At 53.3% G+C, this 16897-nt stretch overlaps 1 protein-coding gene across 6 annotated transcripts in view; it reads right to left on the minus strand.

Moving 5' to 3' along the window:
* Positions 1 to 16897, minus strand: part of SPECC1 (sperm antigen with calponin homology and coiled-coil domains 1) — a 243189-nt gene that overhangs the window by 159181 nt on the left and 67111 nt on the right. The window lies entirely within an intron of this gene.

Consider the following 16897-nt stretch of genomic DNA (forward strand, 5'->3'; position numbering starts at 1 on the left):
GGGTGACAGAGGGCAGGCGCTGCGGGGACAGAGCTGGGTGACAGAGGGCAGGCGCTGCGGGGACAGAGCTGGGTGACCGAGGGCAGGCACTGGGTGACCAAGGGCAGGCGCTGCGGGGACAGAGCTGGATGACCAAGGGCAGGCGCTGCGGGGACAGAGCTGGGTGACAGAGGGCAGGCGCTGCGGGGACAGAGCTGGGTGACAGAGGGCAGGCGCTGCGGGGACAGAGCTGGATGACCGAGGGCAGGCGCTGCGGGGACAGAGCTGGGTGACCGAGGGCAGGCGCTGCGGGGACAGAGCTGGGTGACCGAGGGCAGGCGCTGCGGGGACAGAGCTGGGTGACCGAGGGCAGGCGCTGCGGGGACAGAGCTGGGTGACAGAGGGCAGGCGCTGCGGGGACAGAGCTGGGTGACCGAGGGCAGGCGCTGCGGGGACAGAGCTGGGTGACCGAGGGCAGGCGCTGCGGGGACAGAGCTGGGTGACAGAGGGCAGGCGCTGCGGGGACAGAGCTGGGTGACCGAGGGCAGGCGCTGCGGGGACAGAGCTGGGTGGCCGAGGGCAGGCGCTGAGGGGACAGAGCTGGGTGACAGAGGGCAGGCGCTGCGGGGACAGAGCTGGGTGGCCGAGGGCAGGCGCTGCGGGGACAGAGCTGGATGACCGAGGGCAGGCGCTGCGGGGACAGAGCTGGTGACCGAGGGCAGGCACTGGGTGACCAAGGGCAGGCGCTGCGGGGACAGAGCTGGATGACCAAGGGCAGGCACTGTGGGGACAGAGCTGGGTGACAGAGGGCAGGCGCTGCGGGGACAGAGCTGGGTGACCGAGGGCAGGCGCTGCGGGGACAGATCTAGGTGACCGAGGGCAGGCGCTGCGGGGACAGAGCTGGGTGACAGCGGGCAGGCGCTGCAGGGACAGAGCTGGGTGACCGAGGGCAGGCGCTGCGGGGACAGAGCTGGGTGACCGAGGGCAGGCACTGGGTGACCAAGGGCAGGCGCTGCGGGGACAGAGCTGGATGACCAAGGGCAGGCGCTGCGGGGACAGAGCTGGGTGACCGAGGGCAGGCGCTGCGGGGACAGAGCTGGGTGGCCGAGGGCAGGCGCTGCGGGGACAGAGCTGGGTGGCCGAGGGCAGGCGCTGCGGGGACAGAGCTGGGTGGCCGAGGGCAGGCGCTGCGGGGACAGAGCTGGGTGGCCGAGGGCAGGCGCTGCGGGGACAGAGCTGGGTGGCCGAGGGCAGGCGCTGCGGGGACAGAGCTGGGTGGCCGAGGGCAGGCGCTGCGTCCCAGGAGCAGCACACCAGCCCCGGCCCCCAGGTCGCCCAGCAAGCCCAGTGAGGTCAGCAGTGAGGTCAGCAGTGAGGTCAGCAGTGAGGTCAGCAGTGAGGTCAGCAGAGAGTCTCTCATCCAAATCGACAGTAAGACTTACAAGGGAAACATCATGAAAAGAGGAAACTTGGCATCAAAAATAGACCGCTTCCACGTGCAAAACACCGAGGACCGGGGACACTGAGCGCTGTAGGAAAGCCCGTCGGTGAGTCAGAGACCGACTAAGGAGAGTCACTCAGGATTCTGAGAAAACGGCCAGGGCAGGGGTCTCAAACTCAACTCAGCATGTGGGCCGCAGAGCAAGATCACAGCCGTTCGGCGGGCCGCACTAGGTCTACAAAAGGCAAGTGTTACACAACACTTTTCTCACTGCAGTTGAAAACAAAAAAAAATCAGTACAACAAGCACAATCGTGCATGCAGTTTACTCAGTGTCACAAAACGACCAGAAACTGTAGTTTGCATCACAACTGCTGTTAACTAAGCTAATATCTAGCTAGGATGTTAGAGAAATACGCACAAAATTGTTCAAAATTGTTCGGTGGGTCGCATGTGGCCCGCGGGCCGTGAGTTTGAGACCCCTGGGCTAAGGTGATGAAGGCGACTGTTTGGTTTGTTTTTTTTTTGTTTTTCTTTCTGAAGCTGGAAACGGGGAGAGACAGTCAGACAGACTCCCGCATGAGCCCGACCGGGATCCACCCGGCACGCCCACCAGGGGCGAAGCTCTGCCCACCAGGGGCGATGCTCTGCCCCTCCGGGGCGTCGCTCTGCCGCGACCAGAGCCACTCTAGCGCCTGGGGCAGAGGCCAAGGAGCCATCCCCAGCGCCCAGGCCATCTTTGCTCCAATGGAGCCTCGGCTGCAGGAGGGGAAGAGAGAGACAGAGAGGAAGGAGGGGGTGGGGGGTGGAGAAGCAAATGGGCGCTTCTCCTGTGTGCCCTGGCCGGGAATCGAACCCGGGACTCCTGCACGCCAGGCCGACGCTCTACCGCTGAGCCAACCGGCCAGGGCTGGTTTGGTTTTAATGAAGAGGCATGGAGGAGGAAGAGTGGAAAGGTCCATTATGAGCTCGATGGAAACGCCAGACGATGAGAAGAAAGTGATGGGAGAAACTTAACCAGAGGTCAAGGAAAGGGTTTAAAGCCTGACCTGTGGGGCGCAGTGGATAGAGTGCCCACCTGGAATGCTGTGGTCGTGGGTTCGAAACCCCAGGCTTGCCTGGTCAAGGCACACGTGGGAGTTGATGCTTCCTGCTCCTCCCCCCTCTCTCTCTGTCTCTCTCTCTGTCTCTCTCTCTCTCCCTCCTCTCTTAAATAAATAGTCTTAAAAAAAGAAAAATCAGAAAAAAAAGAAAAGGGTTTAAAGACCTAAAGGGAATCACCAATGAACAGGCAAAATTAACGAAGAGGACTTCTTTGCACTTGGACTTACTACCGAATGTCTGGATTCCAAGCACCGGGAGCAGTGTCCTCGACCAGAGGCTAGAGGTGAGGGCTCTGACAACGTGATGATGCTGTTCGGGGCAGAAATCCCGGATGCCTAGATCCTGTCTGGCTAGGGGCTCCACCCTCCTCTCCATGGGGCCCCAGACCAGAGGGGCTGCACCCGTGAACAAATCCCACGGAGAACTTCACACCGGAAGGAGCGCCTCACTGAGGGCTGGCCAGGGCGCTCCTGCCAGCGCTGAGCGGAAGAACGAGGGGGTGGGCGGGGGTGGGATCGAGACACGCAGAGGCCTGGAAAAGGCAGTTTCTCCTCTGTATTCACACCGACTTCTGACACCAAGGGTGTGGGTTTCCTCATACTGACCAACTCCCCAACTCTCTGGGTGCCAACTGGGCATCCTGTAACGCAACTGACTACCCAGGCGAAGGGCTCAGCCCGAGACGTCCCCACGTGAGGTGCCAGTCACGGGTCCCAGGTTGACTTCTGACACCAAGGGTGGGGGTTTCCCCATACTGACCCACTCCCCAACTCTCTGGGTGCCAGCTGGGCGTCCTGTAACGCAACTGATTACCCCGGTGAAGGGCTCGGCCCGAGACGTCCCCACGTGAGGTGCCAGTCACGGGTCCCAGGTTGTCACCTGTACGTCGGACCAACCGGCTATCCATTGGGGGTGCCCACAAGCTCTGCCCCAGGTCTGGTCATTTGTTATAACGACTCACAGAACTCAGGAAGCGGCTGACTCAACTGGACGACAGGGTAAGGGAACAACCTGGGAACAGCCAGGTGGGAAGAGATGCTCGGGGAAGGCACGGGGGCGCACGGAGCTGGCCTGCCCCCGGCTGTGCCCCCCCCGCCTGGCATCTCCACGTGCTCAGCAGCCTGAAAGCTCTTCAAATGCCACAGTTTAGAGTTTTTATGAAAGTGACATTATGTGGGCACAATGGATTAACTCATTGGCCACGGGTGATTAAACTCGATATCCAAACCTCCCTCATTCCCCCAGAGGTTAGGGATGGGGCTGACCATTCCAACCTTCTAGCCGCTTGGTTGGTTCCTCGAACAGCCAACCCCACCATTCTCTGAGAGCATAAACTCAAGTATGGTTGAAAGAGGCTTATTATGAGTCACAAAAGTGCTCCGCCTACTGCTCCCTGTCACTCAGGAATTCGAGGGTGTCATGAGCTCTGTGCTAGGAACAGCAGACCAGACACACGTTCCTCATCCGTCATCCATCACAAGGCCTCCCACTGTCACCCTCCGCTCTGCAAGGCAAACAGTGGCCTGGCTGCCCCCCTACCCCAGCCGTGGGTACAGGGGAGGCAAGTGGTCATGAGGCCCCAGCCAGATGTCCCAGCCGGGGAAACAGGCCCCGACAAGGGTGGCAGCAAGGCGTGGAAGGGAGTGAGTCAGGCCTGGGTGCTGACCTCCTGAGTCAGAGCCTGTGGTCAGCCGTGGAGCCAACTCCCCGAGGGTGAACTCTTTGAGGAAGAAAACACTGGGTGGACGTTTATGTGCTTTCAGGGTATCAGAATGCCCTCTTTGGGAAAAAAACCATGAAGGAAACGAGGGGCTGCTGGGAAAAGCGAGGAAACAGATTCCCCGCTGAAACCTCGCCCAGCCCGCTGCCTTCACCCCATCGCAGTAGTGTGTGTGTCTGCAGGCGGCCCCATACACCTCCGCACACACACCTCTGCAGCAAGCCCTATTTCCCCGGGAAGCAACCAGGCAATCTGTTCTAGCCTAAACATTTATGTGCAGTCCATTCATTTAATTATTTTAACTAATCTCAATATTTATTGTAATTCAGTCTTACTCAGTTTTAACTAGTCTTATTTGTTTAAAATCAGAGGTCAAAGGCCCTGGCCGGTTGCTCAGTGGTAGAGTGTCGGCAGAGGGTATGGATCTCCTGGGTTTGATTCCCACCAGGGCACACAGGAGAAGCGCCCATCTGCTTCTCCACCCTTCCCCCTCTCCTTCCTCTCTGTCTCTCTCTTCCCCTCCCGTAGCCAAGGCTCCAATGGAGCAAAGTTGGCCCGGGTGCTGAGGATGGCTCTGTGGAGCCTCAGCCTCAAGCACTAAAAATAGCATGTCTCCAAATGGGCAGAGCATCAGCCCCAAACAGGGGTTGCTGGGTGGATCCCGGTTGGGGTGCATACAGGAGTCTTTCTATCTCTCCTCCTCCGTCAAGACATGATTACTCAGAAAGCCGTACGACCAATTTGTGTCCTCCGGACGCCACTTTTACAGAGACGTGATTGGTACACACACAGTGTTACCCTCAGCTTTGTTCGTTCGCCTCTACGTCAGACGTCCCTCGCCCTGGGGATGTAATCCTGACGGCTACCGTCTGGAGGGCGGTCTGCTTGCCGCAGCCACAATCACACGATCCTATCGCCACCGTGGCCACACCACTCCTTCGGGCTTCCATGGCTAACCGCCGGGAGTGATCTGGCGCTGCGTGCTGTGTTAGTTGACTGAACATCTACCGTAATCATTGCAGCACTGCCCCGGCACCTGTGCGACTAAGCACGGCGGTGTTCCAGGTACAGTGAGCCCAGCCTGCTCCAGGACAACACATCGTCTCTGTGTTACACAGACGTCTTAAAAGTCTGAAAGAGAAACTTCTCTGGGGAGAATGGTCAAAGCTGACCGTTTCACTTAAATATGAAATAAAACAGGAACCTTCAGGTCAGTCAACCGTCTGCATTCTTTCCCTGTCGGGGCAAAGGCCAGACGAGTATTTTACATATTGTTTCACATTGTTTCCCAGAACAGCTCGTGCCTCCTTATTTGGAAGTCTTCTTTTCTGGTCTACAAGTGCAACAAAACTAAACAAAAGACAACAGCCACGGTCCTCTGTAGAAATTCAAATGCTTTCTTGTTCAGCCCCTTCAAAGCAGCTGACGGAACCATCCACTCGTAAGAGGTGGCAGGGACATCGTGGGCAGTACAGGTCCCTCCGCCGTCATGAAAACCCACCCAGGTCAGAAACACGGAGGAGTGATCCTCGAATGTGTCTGTCTGCACCCGCAGCTTGGTCTAGCTTCCCATCGGTCACCTAGGGAAGGTGGATCTGTTTCCTGTGCTCTTTGTAATGAAGCCTCACCAGAAGTCTCTCTACGTCCCACTCCCCTCCGTCCACAGTCTCATCTCTAAAACACTCAAGTCTGACACGTTCCTCAGCCTGCAGGAGACAGAGGAGATTAACATTCCTCTGGGGATGACACACGTTAACCTCAGCAGGCCTTCCTGTGAGTTCAAGCCTCCACGGCCCCCCTTTCCTCTCCTCTCGCTTCACTTCACGGTCCCCCGGACACGCCCCTCCCAGTCTGGCCCTGCGCGGTCCTCACGGTCCTCACGGTCCCCGGACACGACCCTCCCAGTCTGGCCCTGCACGGTCCTCACGGTCCTCACGGTCCCCGGACACGCCCCTCCCAGTCTGGCCCTGCGCGGTCCTCACGGTCCTCACGGTCCCCGGACACGCCCCTCCCAGTCTGGCCCTGCGCGGTCCTCACGGTCCTCACGGTCCCCGGACACACCCCTCCCAGTCTGGCCCTGCGCGGTCCTCACGGTCCCCGGACACGCCCCTCCCAGTCTGGCCCTGCGCGGTCCTCACGGTCCTCACGGTCCCCGGACACGCCCCTCCCAGTCCGGCCCTGCGCGGTCCTCACGGTCCTCATGGTCCCCGGACACGCCCCTCCCAGTCCGGCCCTGCGCGGTCCTCACGGTCCTCACGGTCCTCACGGTCCTCACGGTCCCCGGACACGCCCCTCCCAGTCTGGCCCTGCGCGGTCCTCACGGTCCTCACGGTCCCCGGACACGCCCCTCCCAGTCTGGCCCTGCGCGGTCCTCACGGTCCTCACGGTCCCCGGACACGCCCCTCCCAGTCTGGCCCTGCGCGGTCCTCACGGTCCTCACGGTCCCCGGACACGCCCCTCCCAGTCTGGCCCTGCGCGGTCCTCACGGTCCTCATGGTCCCCGGACACGCCCCTCCCAGTCCGGCCCTGCGCGGTCCTCACGGTCCCGGACACGCCCCTCCCAGTCTGGCCCTGCGCGGTCCTCACGGTCCTCACGGTCCTCCCGGTCCTCACGGTCCTCACGGTCCGTGCCAAGTTTATCTGCTTCTCATCCCCCTGGCTCAGCCCAACCCAGCTGGGGGCTATTCAACAGCCCCTGCCAACTAAAGGATCCCATACCTGGGGGAGAGAGGAAGCCTACCTTGTGGGGAAAGGTCTACGTGGTGGTGACATCTTAGCTCAGGAGGCCAGAAAGGATGAGCAGGAGGTACAAATCTATCTTTCAAATGGCAGCACTTTTAAGAGTAAAAACAACAGGCGAGGCCCTGGCCAGTTTGCTCAGTGATAAGAGCGTTGGCCCAGTGTGTGGATGTTTCTCTTCCCCTCCCTCTTCTCTCTCTCTCTCTCTCTCTCTCTCTCTCTCCTGAAGTCAAGGCTTGATTGGTTCAAGCACATCAGCTTGGAGAGCTGAGGATGGCTCCCTGGAGCCTCTGCCTCAGGCACTAAAAATAGCTCAGTTGTGAGCATGGCCCCCGATGGGCAGAGCATTGGCCCCAGACGAGGGTTGCCAGGTAGATCCTGGTCGGAGAGCATGCGGGAGTCTGCCTATCTCCTCCCCTCCTCTCACTTAGAAAAGAAGGAAAAATAAAATAATAGGCATAAACTGACCCCCAATGGATGCTCACTGGGACTACCCTGGTCAGCGTCAAGTTCTGATAGGAGCATCCCTCAAAGCACAGGGTGGTGGTCCACGGGACACAGAGGAGCCCTGAGCACCTCAGGGCAGCACCAAGGCAGGGGACTGGGGTCTGGGGGTGCTGGGATACATCCATGCAGCACCCTGAGATACGGTCATTAACCAGGAACAAGAGGTCTCCAGAGAAGCTGAAAATGTCTGTGCCCTAACCTTCACACCCTCGTATCAGGAGAAGGATTTCCCACAGTCCCGGCAGCTTCTTCGGCTACTGGTTTCCAGGCTCAGGGAACAGATCAGAGGCGGCAAGTGATAAAGGGAGTTCAGGATGCTGACAAGCATATGACCCCAGCGTGGACTGACCACAGCCATCATGAAGCCCCCACGGCACCCCCAGAGTCAGGGGTGACAGACTTGACACCCACAGTGATGACCTGACTAATGGGAACATAATAAACAAACGGGGTGTATGTATCAATAATACCGTAAGAACCCTTTTGTATCGAAATGGTTAGCAGAACATTCTGCGTACCGGAGTTGATTATAAAAAAGAGGTCACACCAAGGTATGGTTTACATCAGGGGTCCCCAAACTTTTTACATAGGGGGCCAGTTCACTGTCCCTCAGACCGTTGGAGGGCCAGACTATAAAAAAAAAAACAACTATTAACAAATCCCTATGCACACTGCACATATCTTAAAGTAAAAAAACAAAACGGGAACAAATACAATATTTAAATTAAAGAACAAGTAAATTTAAATCAACAAACTGACCGGTATTTCAATGGGAACTATGGGCCTGCTTTTGGTCAATGTGCTCCTCTCACTGACCACCAATGAAAGAGGTGCCCCTTCCGGAAGTGCGGAGGGGGCCGCATGCGGCCCGCGGGCCGTAGTTTGGGGACCCCTGGTTTACATGAACGTGCAATCACTGATCCAATTCCTGTTATCCCTTGATTTTCATTCTTCTTTCTTAATCTCAATTACTGATTGAAAATTCCCTACGAAGACATAAAGCACAGAAACAGAATACCACAGAAGGCCAGGACGTCAGGGAAGCTGTGAGGGACACACACACACACACACACACACACACACACACACACACACACACACACGCCCTCCAGGCCACGCCCCCTCCCCTCCAAGCCACGCCCCTCCCCCTCTTGTTAACCTGCAGAGACTGTTGTACCACATCTCTCTGGTCTGGTTTGCAAGCATGTGACTCCGTGTAACTCTGGCACAACGTGATGTACTCAGGTTGAAAGCAGAGCAGAAAAGACCGAAATAAAACTAGACTCATCCTTTCCATGATAGTTCTATGACCGCTATGAATAGGCTCTTTGTTTATCTGTTGATAAATCTGAAGAATAGAATGCTGATAATTTAACCTTCCAAGATTTTGTTTTTAATTTGGCTACTGGCTCTAGAGATAAAAGGCAAAGACCAATTAGAGGAAGGAGATGAATTCTTTGGCAGACAAAACAAAAAGGATGTTCAAGGGCTTTGGGTGGAGGGTGGGGGGGGGTGTTGGCAGTAGCTCTTTATTGGATACAGTTTCAGGTCAAAAATGTATGACCACTTTGCCAGTTTGATCATAACCCCCTAATACCAACACTTATCCATGGTTAGGTTCAATTTGGAACAAGGATCAAGAGTGAAGAAGAAAAGACTAATTTCTTTCTGAAGTAACAAAGCAAAGGTTAAAAACATATATATATATATAGATATAGATATATAGATATATATGTATAAGCAGAGGCAGGGGATATCAGTAAGAGGATATTCACAAACAGATCCCAGCGGCAAGAGACAGGGGAACAGAGATGCAGGGCTGTGTGCAGTCTTTTCGGCAGGGACGCAAGGAGACAGTGCATGGTCAAGTTCCCAGTGCCGGCCTCCGGGGCACTCGCTGGCCCAGGATACTCGGGTTCTATTCACAGTGAGGTAGAACGCAGGAAAACTCTGTAAAAGAGGGTTTTCTGCAAGTTCAGAGCATTAAAGGATTTTTTTTTAATCTCAATTTTAAATATTTGGCCAATTAACTAATTCAAAAATATCAAAGCTCCTGTCTGCTGAGAATTGCAGAATTTTCCAGGAACTGCAAGGGACAGCTGCCGTCCGTGCAGAACAACCCCCCTCCCTTTTGCCAGAATCTCCTGTAGGGTGGTAGGGCCAGGGAGCTGAGTAAGACAACAGGGGTTCTCAGGTGGTTCTGACTCAGCTGGAGAAGAAACAACGCTTCTCCAATGTGTAGGGAAAGGGGAAGCCAGGGGGTCCCGACGGCAGATGGGAGCGTGGCAGACGAACCAGGGAGAGGACGGCTCACAAAAGGGCACGACAAGGGTCAAGACCCACCAACCCGCTTGGGTCTGGCTGGAGGACGGTTTCATGGGATGGCAAAGCCTTCAAAAGGATACAATGACACCTTCCAGCGTCTCAGTGTTTCCGTGCTCCTTCCGTGGCCCTACAACAGACGCTGATCTCATCTGACTGAAGTCACATATGAATTTTTTTTTTTTAAAGTAAAACAGAATTCAACAGATGAGCCATCTCATATCCAAAGCACATTTGGACAACTCACGCAACATGTGAGGTCCCAGTCTCCTTCGCCTTCAAAACACTGCTCTGAGTTAGAAAGTTTCAAAGTTTAAAAAATAGACAGTCACACCCCACACAACAATGAAGGCTCCACGAGCACAGGAGGGCACGTACAACCCACTCAAGGGGCACCCCTGGAAAGCACCCAGCTCAGGTGACCAGGGAGACGGTGTCACTGGGTCCCACAAGACATCCACCACATGAGGCTACTCTTTCAAGATGGGGAGATGTAGCAGCTCTCCCTGATACATAAAACAAACACAGGAGGCAGTCAAAGCGAGAGGGCAAAGAAACATGCCCCCAAATAAAAGTACTGGAGAACTTTCCAGAAAAAGAACTAAATGCAACGGAGGCAGGCAACCCACCTGATACAGACGGAGTTCAGAACAATGGTAATAATGCTCAAGGAACTTAGTGAGAATTCTAACAACATAAAAAAAGGACACAAAGCCTGATCTGTGGTGGCGCAGTGGATAAAGCGTCGACCTGGAATGCTGAGGTTGCCGGTTCAAAACCCTGGGCTTGCCGGGTCCAGGCACATATGGGAGTTGAAGCTTCCTGCTCCTCCCCCCTTCTGTATTTCTCTCAATCTCTCTCCTCTAAAATGAATAAAAAAATAATAATAATTTTAAAAAAAAGGACACAGAAACCATAAAACCAGTCAGAAATGAAAAATACAATAACTGAAATAAAGAAGAGGCCCTGGCCGGTTGGCTCAGTGGTAGAGCATCAGCCTGGCATGTGGATGTCCCAGGTTCGATTCCCAGTCAGGGCACATAAGTGATTCATCTGCTTTTCCTCCCCTCCCCTTCTTTCTTCTTTTTTCTTTTCTTCCTTTCTCTTTCTCTTTTCTTCCTTCCTTCCTTTCTCTCTCTTTCTCTCTCTCTCTTTCTCTCCCCCTCCAGCAGCCATGGCTTGATTGATTGGTTCAAGTGCATCAGCCCCGGGTGCTAAGGATGGCTTCACAGAGCCTCCACCTCAGGCACCAAAAATATGCTGCTCACTAAAGCTAGGGATATTTCAAAATGAATATGAAGGGATAAAATAGCCCCTAAAATTTGTGAGCAGTGCAGCTCAGTTGTGAGCATGGCCCCAGATGGGCAGAGCATCAGCTCCAGACGGGGGCTGCTGGGTGAACCCCGGTTGAGGTGCATGTGGGAGTCAGTCTATCTTCCCTCCTCTCACTTGGAAAAGAAGAAAAAAGGGGGAAAGGGAAGTACCCCAGCAGGAGGAGGTTAACCTGAGGGGGAGACAGGGCCAAAAGCCAACGAAGTCCAAACTAAAACATGAAGTCAGAGGAAGGCGAAGAGCAGCACAAACTCGCAGCTTCCGATGTGCAGCCTGCCCTAACTTCATGCCTTTCAACTCGCTAATCACCCCAACAACCCCTTTCCAGACAAAGAAACCGAGACTCAAAGCACTTACGTCTCCTGACCAAAGTCTCAGAGCTACAAAGTGACAAGACGAAGATTATGAATAGCCAGTCTGACTCCAAAGCCCAAACTCTCAACCACTTCTTTCTGTCTTTGAGAAGAATATAATTCTCTGTAACAATCTGTAAAGTTGAGAAGTTGGATAACAGGATAAAAACATGTTCACGTAATCTGAAAATTAAATAATTATATCCCTTGTCCCAACTCCTTTCTCCTCGGCCCCATTTTTCTCCTAAAGGAATACTGTCTGTTGCAGATCACAAGTTAAGCAATGCAAGGATTTCTTTCCTTCTCTGCAAACTTCAACCCACTGCCTGATTCTTCAGTAAGTACTGCCTCTGGGATCCTTATTGTTTAAATGCTGATTGTTATTCAATTTTTAGAATCAACCTGTAAACGATGCACAGAAGATTTAATAATACGAATCACAGGACAAAATGTTCTGGCTATGTAAAAAGGTTGAGAGGCAGACCAGGAATAGGGTACAGAGGATGCAAGGGAAAAGGCAGAAGAGATTTAGGGGTACCATACCTCACTGACCTAGGCAAGTTAACTCATCAACAACTACAGGGGGTAAGCAACAGAAGATTTCCTTAGAATTTTTAAGTATTCTAAAATAAAAATTTCATACAGGAAGCTTGAAAAAATTTTTCAGTGAAAAACTATATATATATATATCCATCCCCATTAGCATTTCACTACACTAGCAAGAAATTTTGAAAACTTAAAAAAATGACTTGCAAAAATGGGGGAGAAGAGGAATATATCAGCAAAAATGCACTTACGTCTTCAACTCAGAGTAAGGGTTGGTAGACAGCCTCAAAAGTCAGTAAGTTGGCCCTGGCCGGTTGGCTCAGCGGTAGAGCATCAGCCGGGCGTGCGGGAAACCCGGGTTCAATTCCTGGCCAGGGCACATAAGAGAAGCGCCCATTTGCTTCTCCACCCCCTCCCCCTCCTTCCTCTCTGTCTCTCTGTTCCCCTCCCGCAGCCGAGGCTCCATTGGAGCAAAGATGGCCTGGGCGCTGGGGATGGCTCCTTGGCCTCTGCCCCAGGCGCTAGAGTGGCTCTGGTCGTGGCAGAGCGCCGCCCCGGAGGGGCAGAGCATCGCCCCCTGGTGGGCAAAGCATCGCCCCTGGTGGGCGTGCCGGGTGGATCCCGGTCGGGCGCATGCGGGAGTCTGTCTGACTGTCTCTACCCGTTTCCAGCTTCAGAAAAATACAAAAAAAAAAAAAAAAAAGTCAGTAAGTCAAGAGACAGTATAGATATAGCATATAAGGTAGAATTTTACAGTCACTTACCATTTGTTTGAAATGCATAAAAAATATGATGGACAGATGGCTGGAAAGAGGGACAAATAGATGGATAGATATATGAATAGAGCGAATACAGCAAAATGTTCATTGCAGAACCTAGCCTGACCTGTGGTGGCGCAGTGGATAAAGCGTCGGCCTGGAACGCTGAGGTTGAGGGTTCGAAATTCCGGGCTTGCCCGGTCAAGGCCCATATGGGAGTTGATGCTTCCTGTTCCTCCCCACCCCATTTTCTCTCTTTCCTCTCTCTCTCTCTCTCCTCTCTCTCTAAAAATGAATGAATAAAATCTAAAACAATATGTTAAAAAAAGAATGTAGGTGGTGAGTATATGGGTATTTACTATATATGTCTTTCAATTTTTCTGATTAAAACTTCTGCAATAGAATACAGTCACAAATGCAGTGGAGAGTGAGTAGTCATCGTGTCTGGAAAGAGATTGCTAGGATTCACCAACATCTATCCATGGTCTCTGCTTGGCACTCCACAGAGACATTCCCAACCAATCAGCGTCCAGGTGGGGCCATGGGACGGGGTCTGGCCAGTGGAATGTGGGTGGGAACTATCTGCATAACTTCTAGGCCAGACCCCGAAAACGCCCCTGCAGGACCAGCCACACGCCTGGTCCACTCTCCTGACGGCTGGCAGGTCCCGTGTAACTCGGGAGCCAGGCATTGAAGATCAAAGCCCGCCAGCCAGAGTCTCTAACACCTGGAACTACACAGACGGCCACCAACTCACACTAGACCACGGCGTGAGGAAGAAATCGACTCTTAATGTCTATCTTGGGACTCCCCTTTAACCACAGGTACCATTAACTAGAACTACCCCAGAGGCGGACCGGAGGGAGGGTTTGAGAAGGAGCTTTCAGTCTGAACTCACTGTTTAAACACAGACATGCAAACTGAAAGCCAATAGTAAGAAGCTAGCAATGATCACGGGGAAGGCCTTCTAAACTCACCTTCCACGAAGACCTCGTTCGCATACTGGGCACCTTTGTGGGACTATAAAAAGGCAAAAGTGATCAATGGCATCTCTTCCTCTGGACTGATACAACCACAACTGGGCCCAATCATCCCTTTTCCCAGATGCCTCCGAACAGGGCACAGGCTGTGGCACTACACCCGGCAGCCCTCCCTGACCACACAAATGCTGACACCCCTGTCGGACACTGAGGGACTGTTAACTGGGACCTTCTAAGTAAGAGCTGCGGTCAACATGTGCTCATTCTACCTGCCCTCCTTCATGCAACCTCTCAGGTCTTTTACTTTGACCCATGTCTCTTGTCCATTCTGCAATACCACAACAGTCACAATGACCCAACTCAGAGGGCCGTGGACGCCAGCAGAGAGGAATCTTGCTGCTACCACGGCCAATTCCGGGGGCAGAGAGAGGCAGCAGGCGAGAGCCTGCCTGTTGCCCCAGGTGTGCCCCAAGTGGGCGGACAGCTTCCTCCTGGGAGGACTGGGCAGTCCCAACACCCAAAGCAAAGGGCGGGGCTAAGATGGGGATTTTACTTCATTGACCCTTAAACCGACCACCACCACCCTCATCTACCTTTTAAATAGACCACCCCCACCCCTGCCCAAGCCACTGAGGTCCTGCGGAAGCCAGCCATGAGGCGTGCCACCTGGGTCTCTATTCGAGAAAGAACCTGGCATTCAGCTGAGAGGGCACCCCCAGGACCCCAGCAGCCAACTTGGCTTTGAGCTTAGGGCCCATTCTTTCCCTGCAGCCTCCAGCAGTGACTGACCACAGCAAGAGGACTGGGACCGCCGATTCCCTGGGCCCACCTGGGACTCCTCTCGTGGGTAGTCTGCTTTGAAGCTCCCCCATCAGCTGGCCAAGTTTTCATCAGATCTGAGGCTCTCTGTGCCCAAACCGGCTGCTGCCTCATTTTCCTAAGTGTTAGGTCTGCATCATCCACTAACGCTTTCCTGGCCCAATTCTGTTTCCCACCTGTCACGCTGGTGGTGGAGGCCAGGCAGGTCCACACTGGATTCGGGCAGATGGTAGAGGAACTGCGGAGACGGGAAAGCATTGGGTCATTCCCGTTCAATAGGCTCTCTCAACAGCGGAGGAACAAACGGAGGAAAACCTCTTCTCACAGCAACAGGCGAACGAACAGCAAAACCGCCCCTCGCAGAGGCGGCCAGGTGATCCGCGATCCGCGATCCGCCATCCGCAATCTGCCCTGAGTCAAAGCACCGGTAGCCTTACATAGGCTGTGCACACGTGGTTCTGCCACGTGCTCACACACTGACCACGCAACATTCAAGCAAGCAAGCCTCGCACAGCTGTTTTCCCAACACCGCCCCTTTTGTCTTTCTTGTGTACTACTATACTCTCTAGTAAGCCTCATCCATTCCTAATTCTGTTTAAGGATTTGATGTCTCTAAGAACAAAACTCACACAAGGTGGAAACTGTGGAAAAATCGAACGTGGGCGTTGTTCTCGCCCCACCCAGCCTCCCTCGCTGGTCCCTTCAGCTGTCCCACTAATCTTTGGGCCCCTTGCTGTGATGGCCCATGGAAGCACTTGTTCTGATTCTAGTCCAATGCACAACTGCCTCATTCTAACCTCCTCACAGAGCAGACTGAAGGCACATCATTTCTAACAAAACGAATTTCCAGGATCTCATGGATGCATCCTAGAGTATTTCATCACAGCACTGAGACCAGTTAAAATCATCCTCACACTTTCAGCCAACTATAGTCCAGCATTGAAAGTCTTTCCTAAGGTTTGCTAATCTTATTTGCAGCAAATCAAACTGAGGCTCCCATTCTCAAGTGATATGCACTTTGAAAAATGCAATATTAATAAGTCACTGGAAAAAGTCTCCTTCTCATCTCCTATCTGTCAGAATGCTTTAAAAAGCACAGTCACTTAGAAATTGGAACACAAGGCCTTGGCCAGTTGGCTCTGCATTAAGTGTCAGCCGGGCAGACATATGAATGTCCCTGGTCTGATTCCCGACCAGGGCACACAGGAGAAGCAACCATCTGCTTCTCCACCCCTCCCCCTCTCCTTTCTTTCTGTCTCTCTCTTCCCCTCCCGCAGCCATTGCTTGGTCGGGGCAAGATGGCCCTGGGCGCTGAGGATGGCTCCATGGCCTCCTCTCAGGAGCCAAGAGCTTGGCTGCCAAGCAACGGAGCAACGTCCCAGATGGGCAGAGCATAGCCCCACAGGGAGCTTGCCAGGTAGACCCCAGTTGGGGCACATGCAGGAGTCTCTCTGCCTCCCCGCTTCTCACTTAAGAAAAAAAAAATAAAGGAAATTGGAACACAAGCACCCAAGTAATTCTTAAAAGCTCTAACAAGGGGGACAATCTCTTTACAATTTTGATACAGAGGAAATATATACACAGTTGGTTTTTTTTCACAATTCCTGGGCAGTTGTGTACTAATGAGAGGTGGGTTTTGTTTTTTTTAATGTTAACTAGCCTTTACTTAATAGTTTATTACAGGATTATTTATGACAAAGTCATTATTTTGCAAGTATTGGTTATTCTGCCCAATGAAGTTTGGGTAAGTGCTGCGTAATTTAGAGAATAGTAATCCTTATGTAATCTATGCAGTAACCCCATCTCTAAAACTTTCCTTCATAGTATTCCCATGTGGCAGTTTCTGACCCTGGGTGTTGTCCCAGTCCAAGGTACCACATCTGCCAGGGCGGTACCCACCTCAGCTCCACCCAGCCCCAAGGACAAGGCAGCTGAGGCACTGGGAGGTGAGCCCCAAGCTGAGGCTAAGACCATGGTCTTCACGGCCAAACTCCCAATTCAAGGAGGAAGTCACCTGAACAAACTGCCCCACCTCTCAGAACCTCATTTCCTCATTCAAATTCAAATCAAAAAATTTTTTTTACAGTCCTGGCTGTCATAGAAAATACATACTTGTCACCCATTACCTCTAGACTCCAGCATCAGATCGACCATCGCCCCCCCTCCCCTCCCCTCAACCAAACAAGGGGCAATGTTTGGGGCTACATTAAATCCTATGCACTTCATGAGACAGTACAGGAACGTTCTGTTCTGTATTTTAAACGCAACCCGGCGGCTGTCAGCATCTAAATCTGTGCT

The sequence above is a fragment of the Saccopteryx bilineata genome, chromosome 2 (genome assembly GCF_036850765.1).
Source record: "Saccopteryx bilineata isolate mSacBil1 chromosome 2, mSacBil1_pri_phased_curated, whole genome shotgun sequence".
Taxonomy (NCBI): Eukaryota; Metazoa; Chordata; class Mammalia; order Chiroptera; family Emballonuridae; genus Saccopteryx; species Saccopteryx bilineata.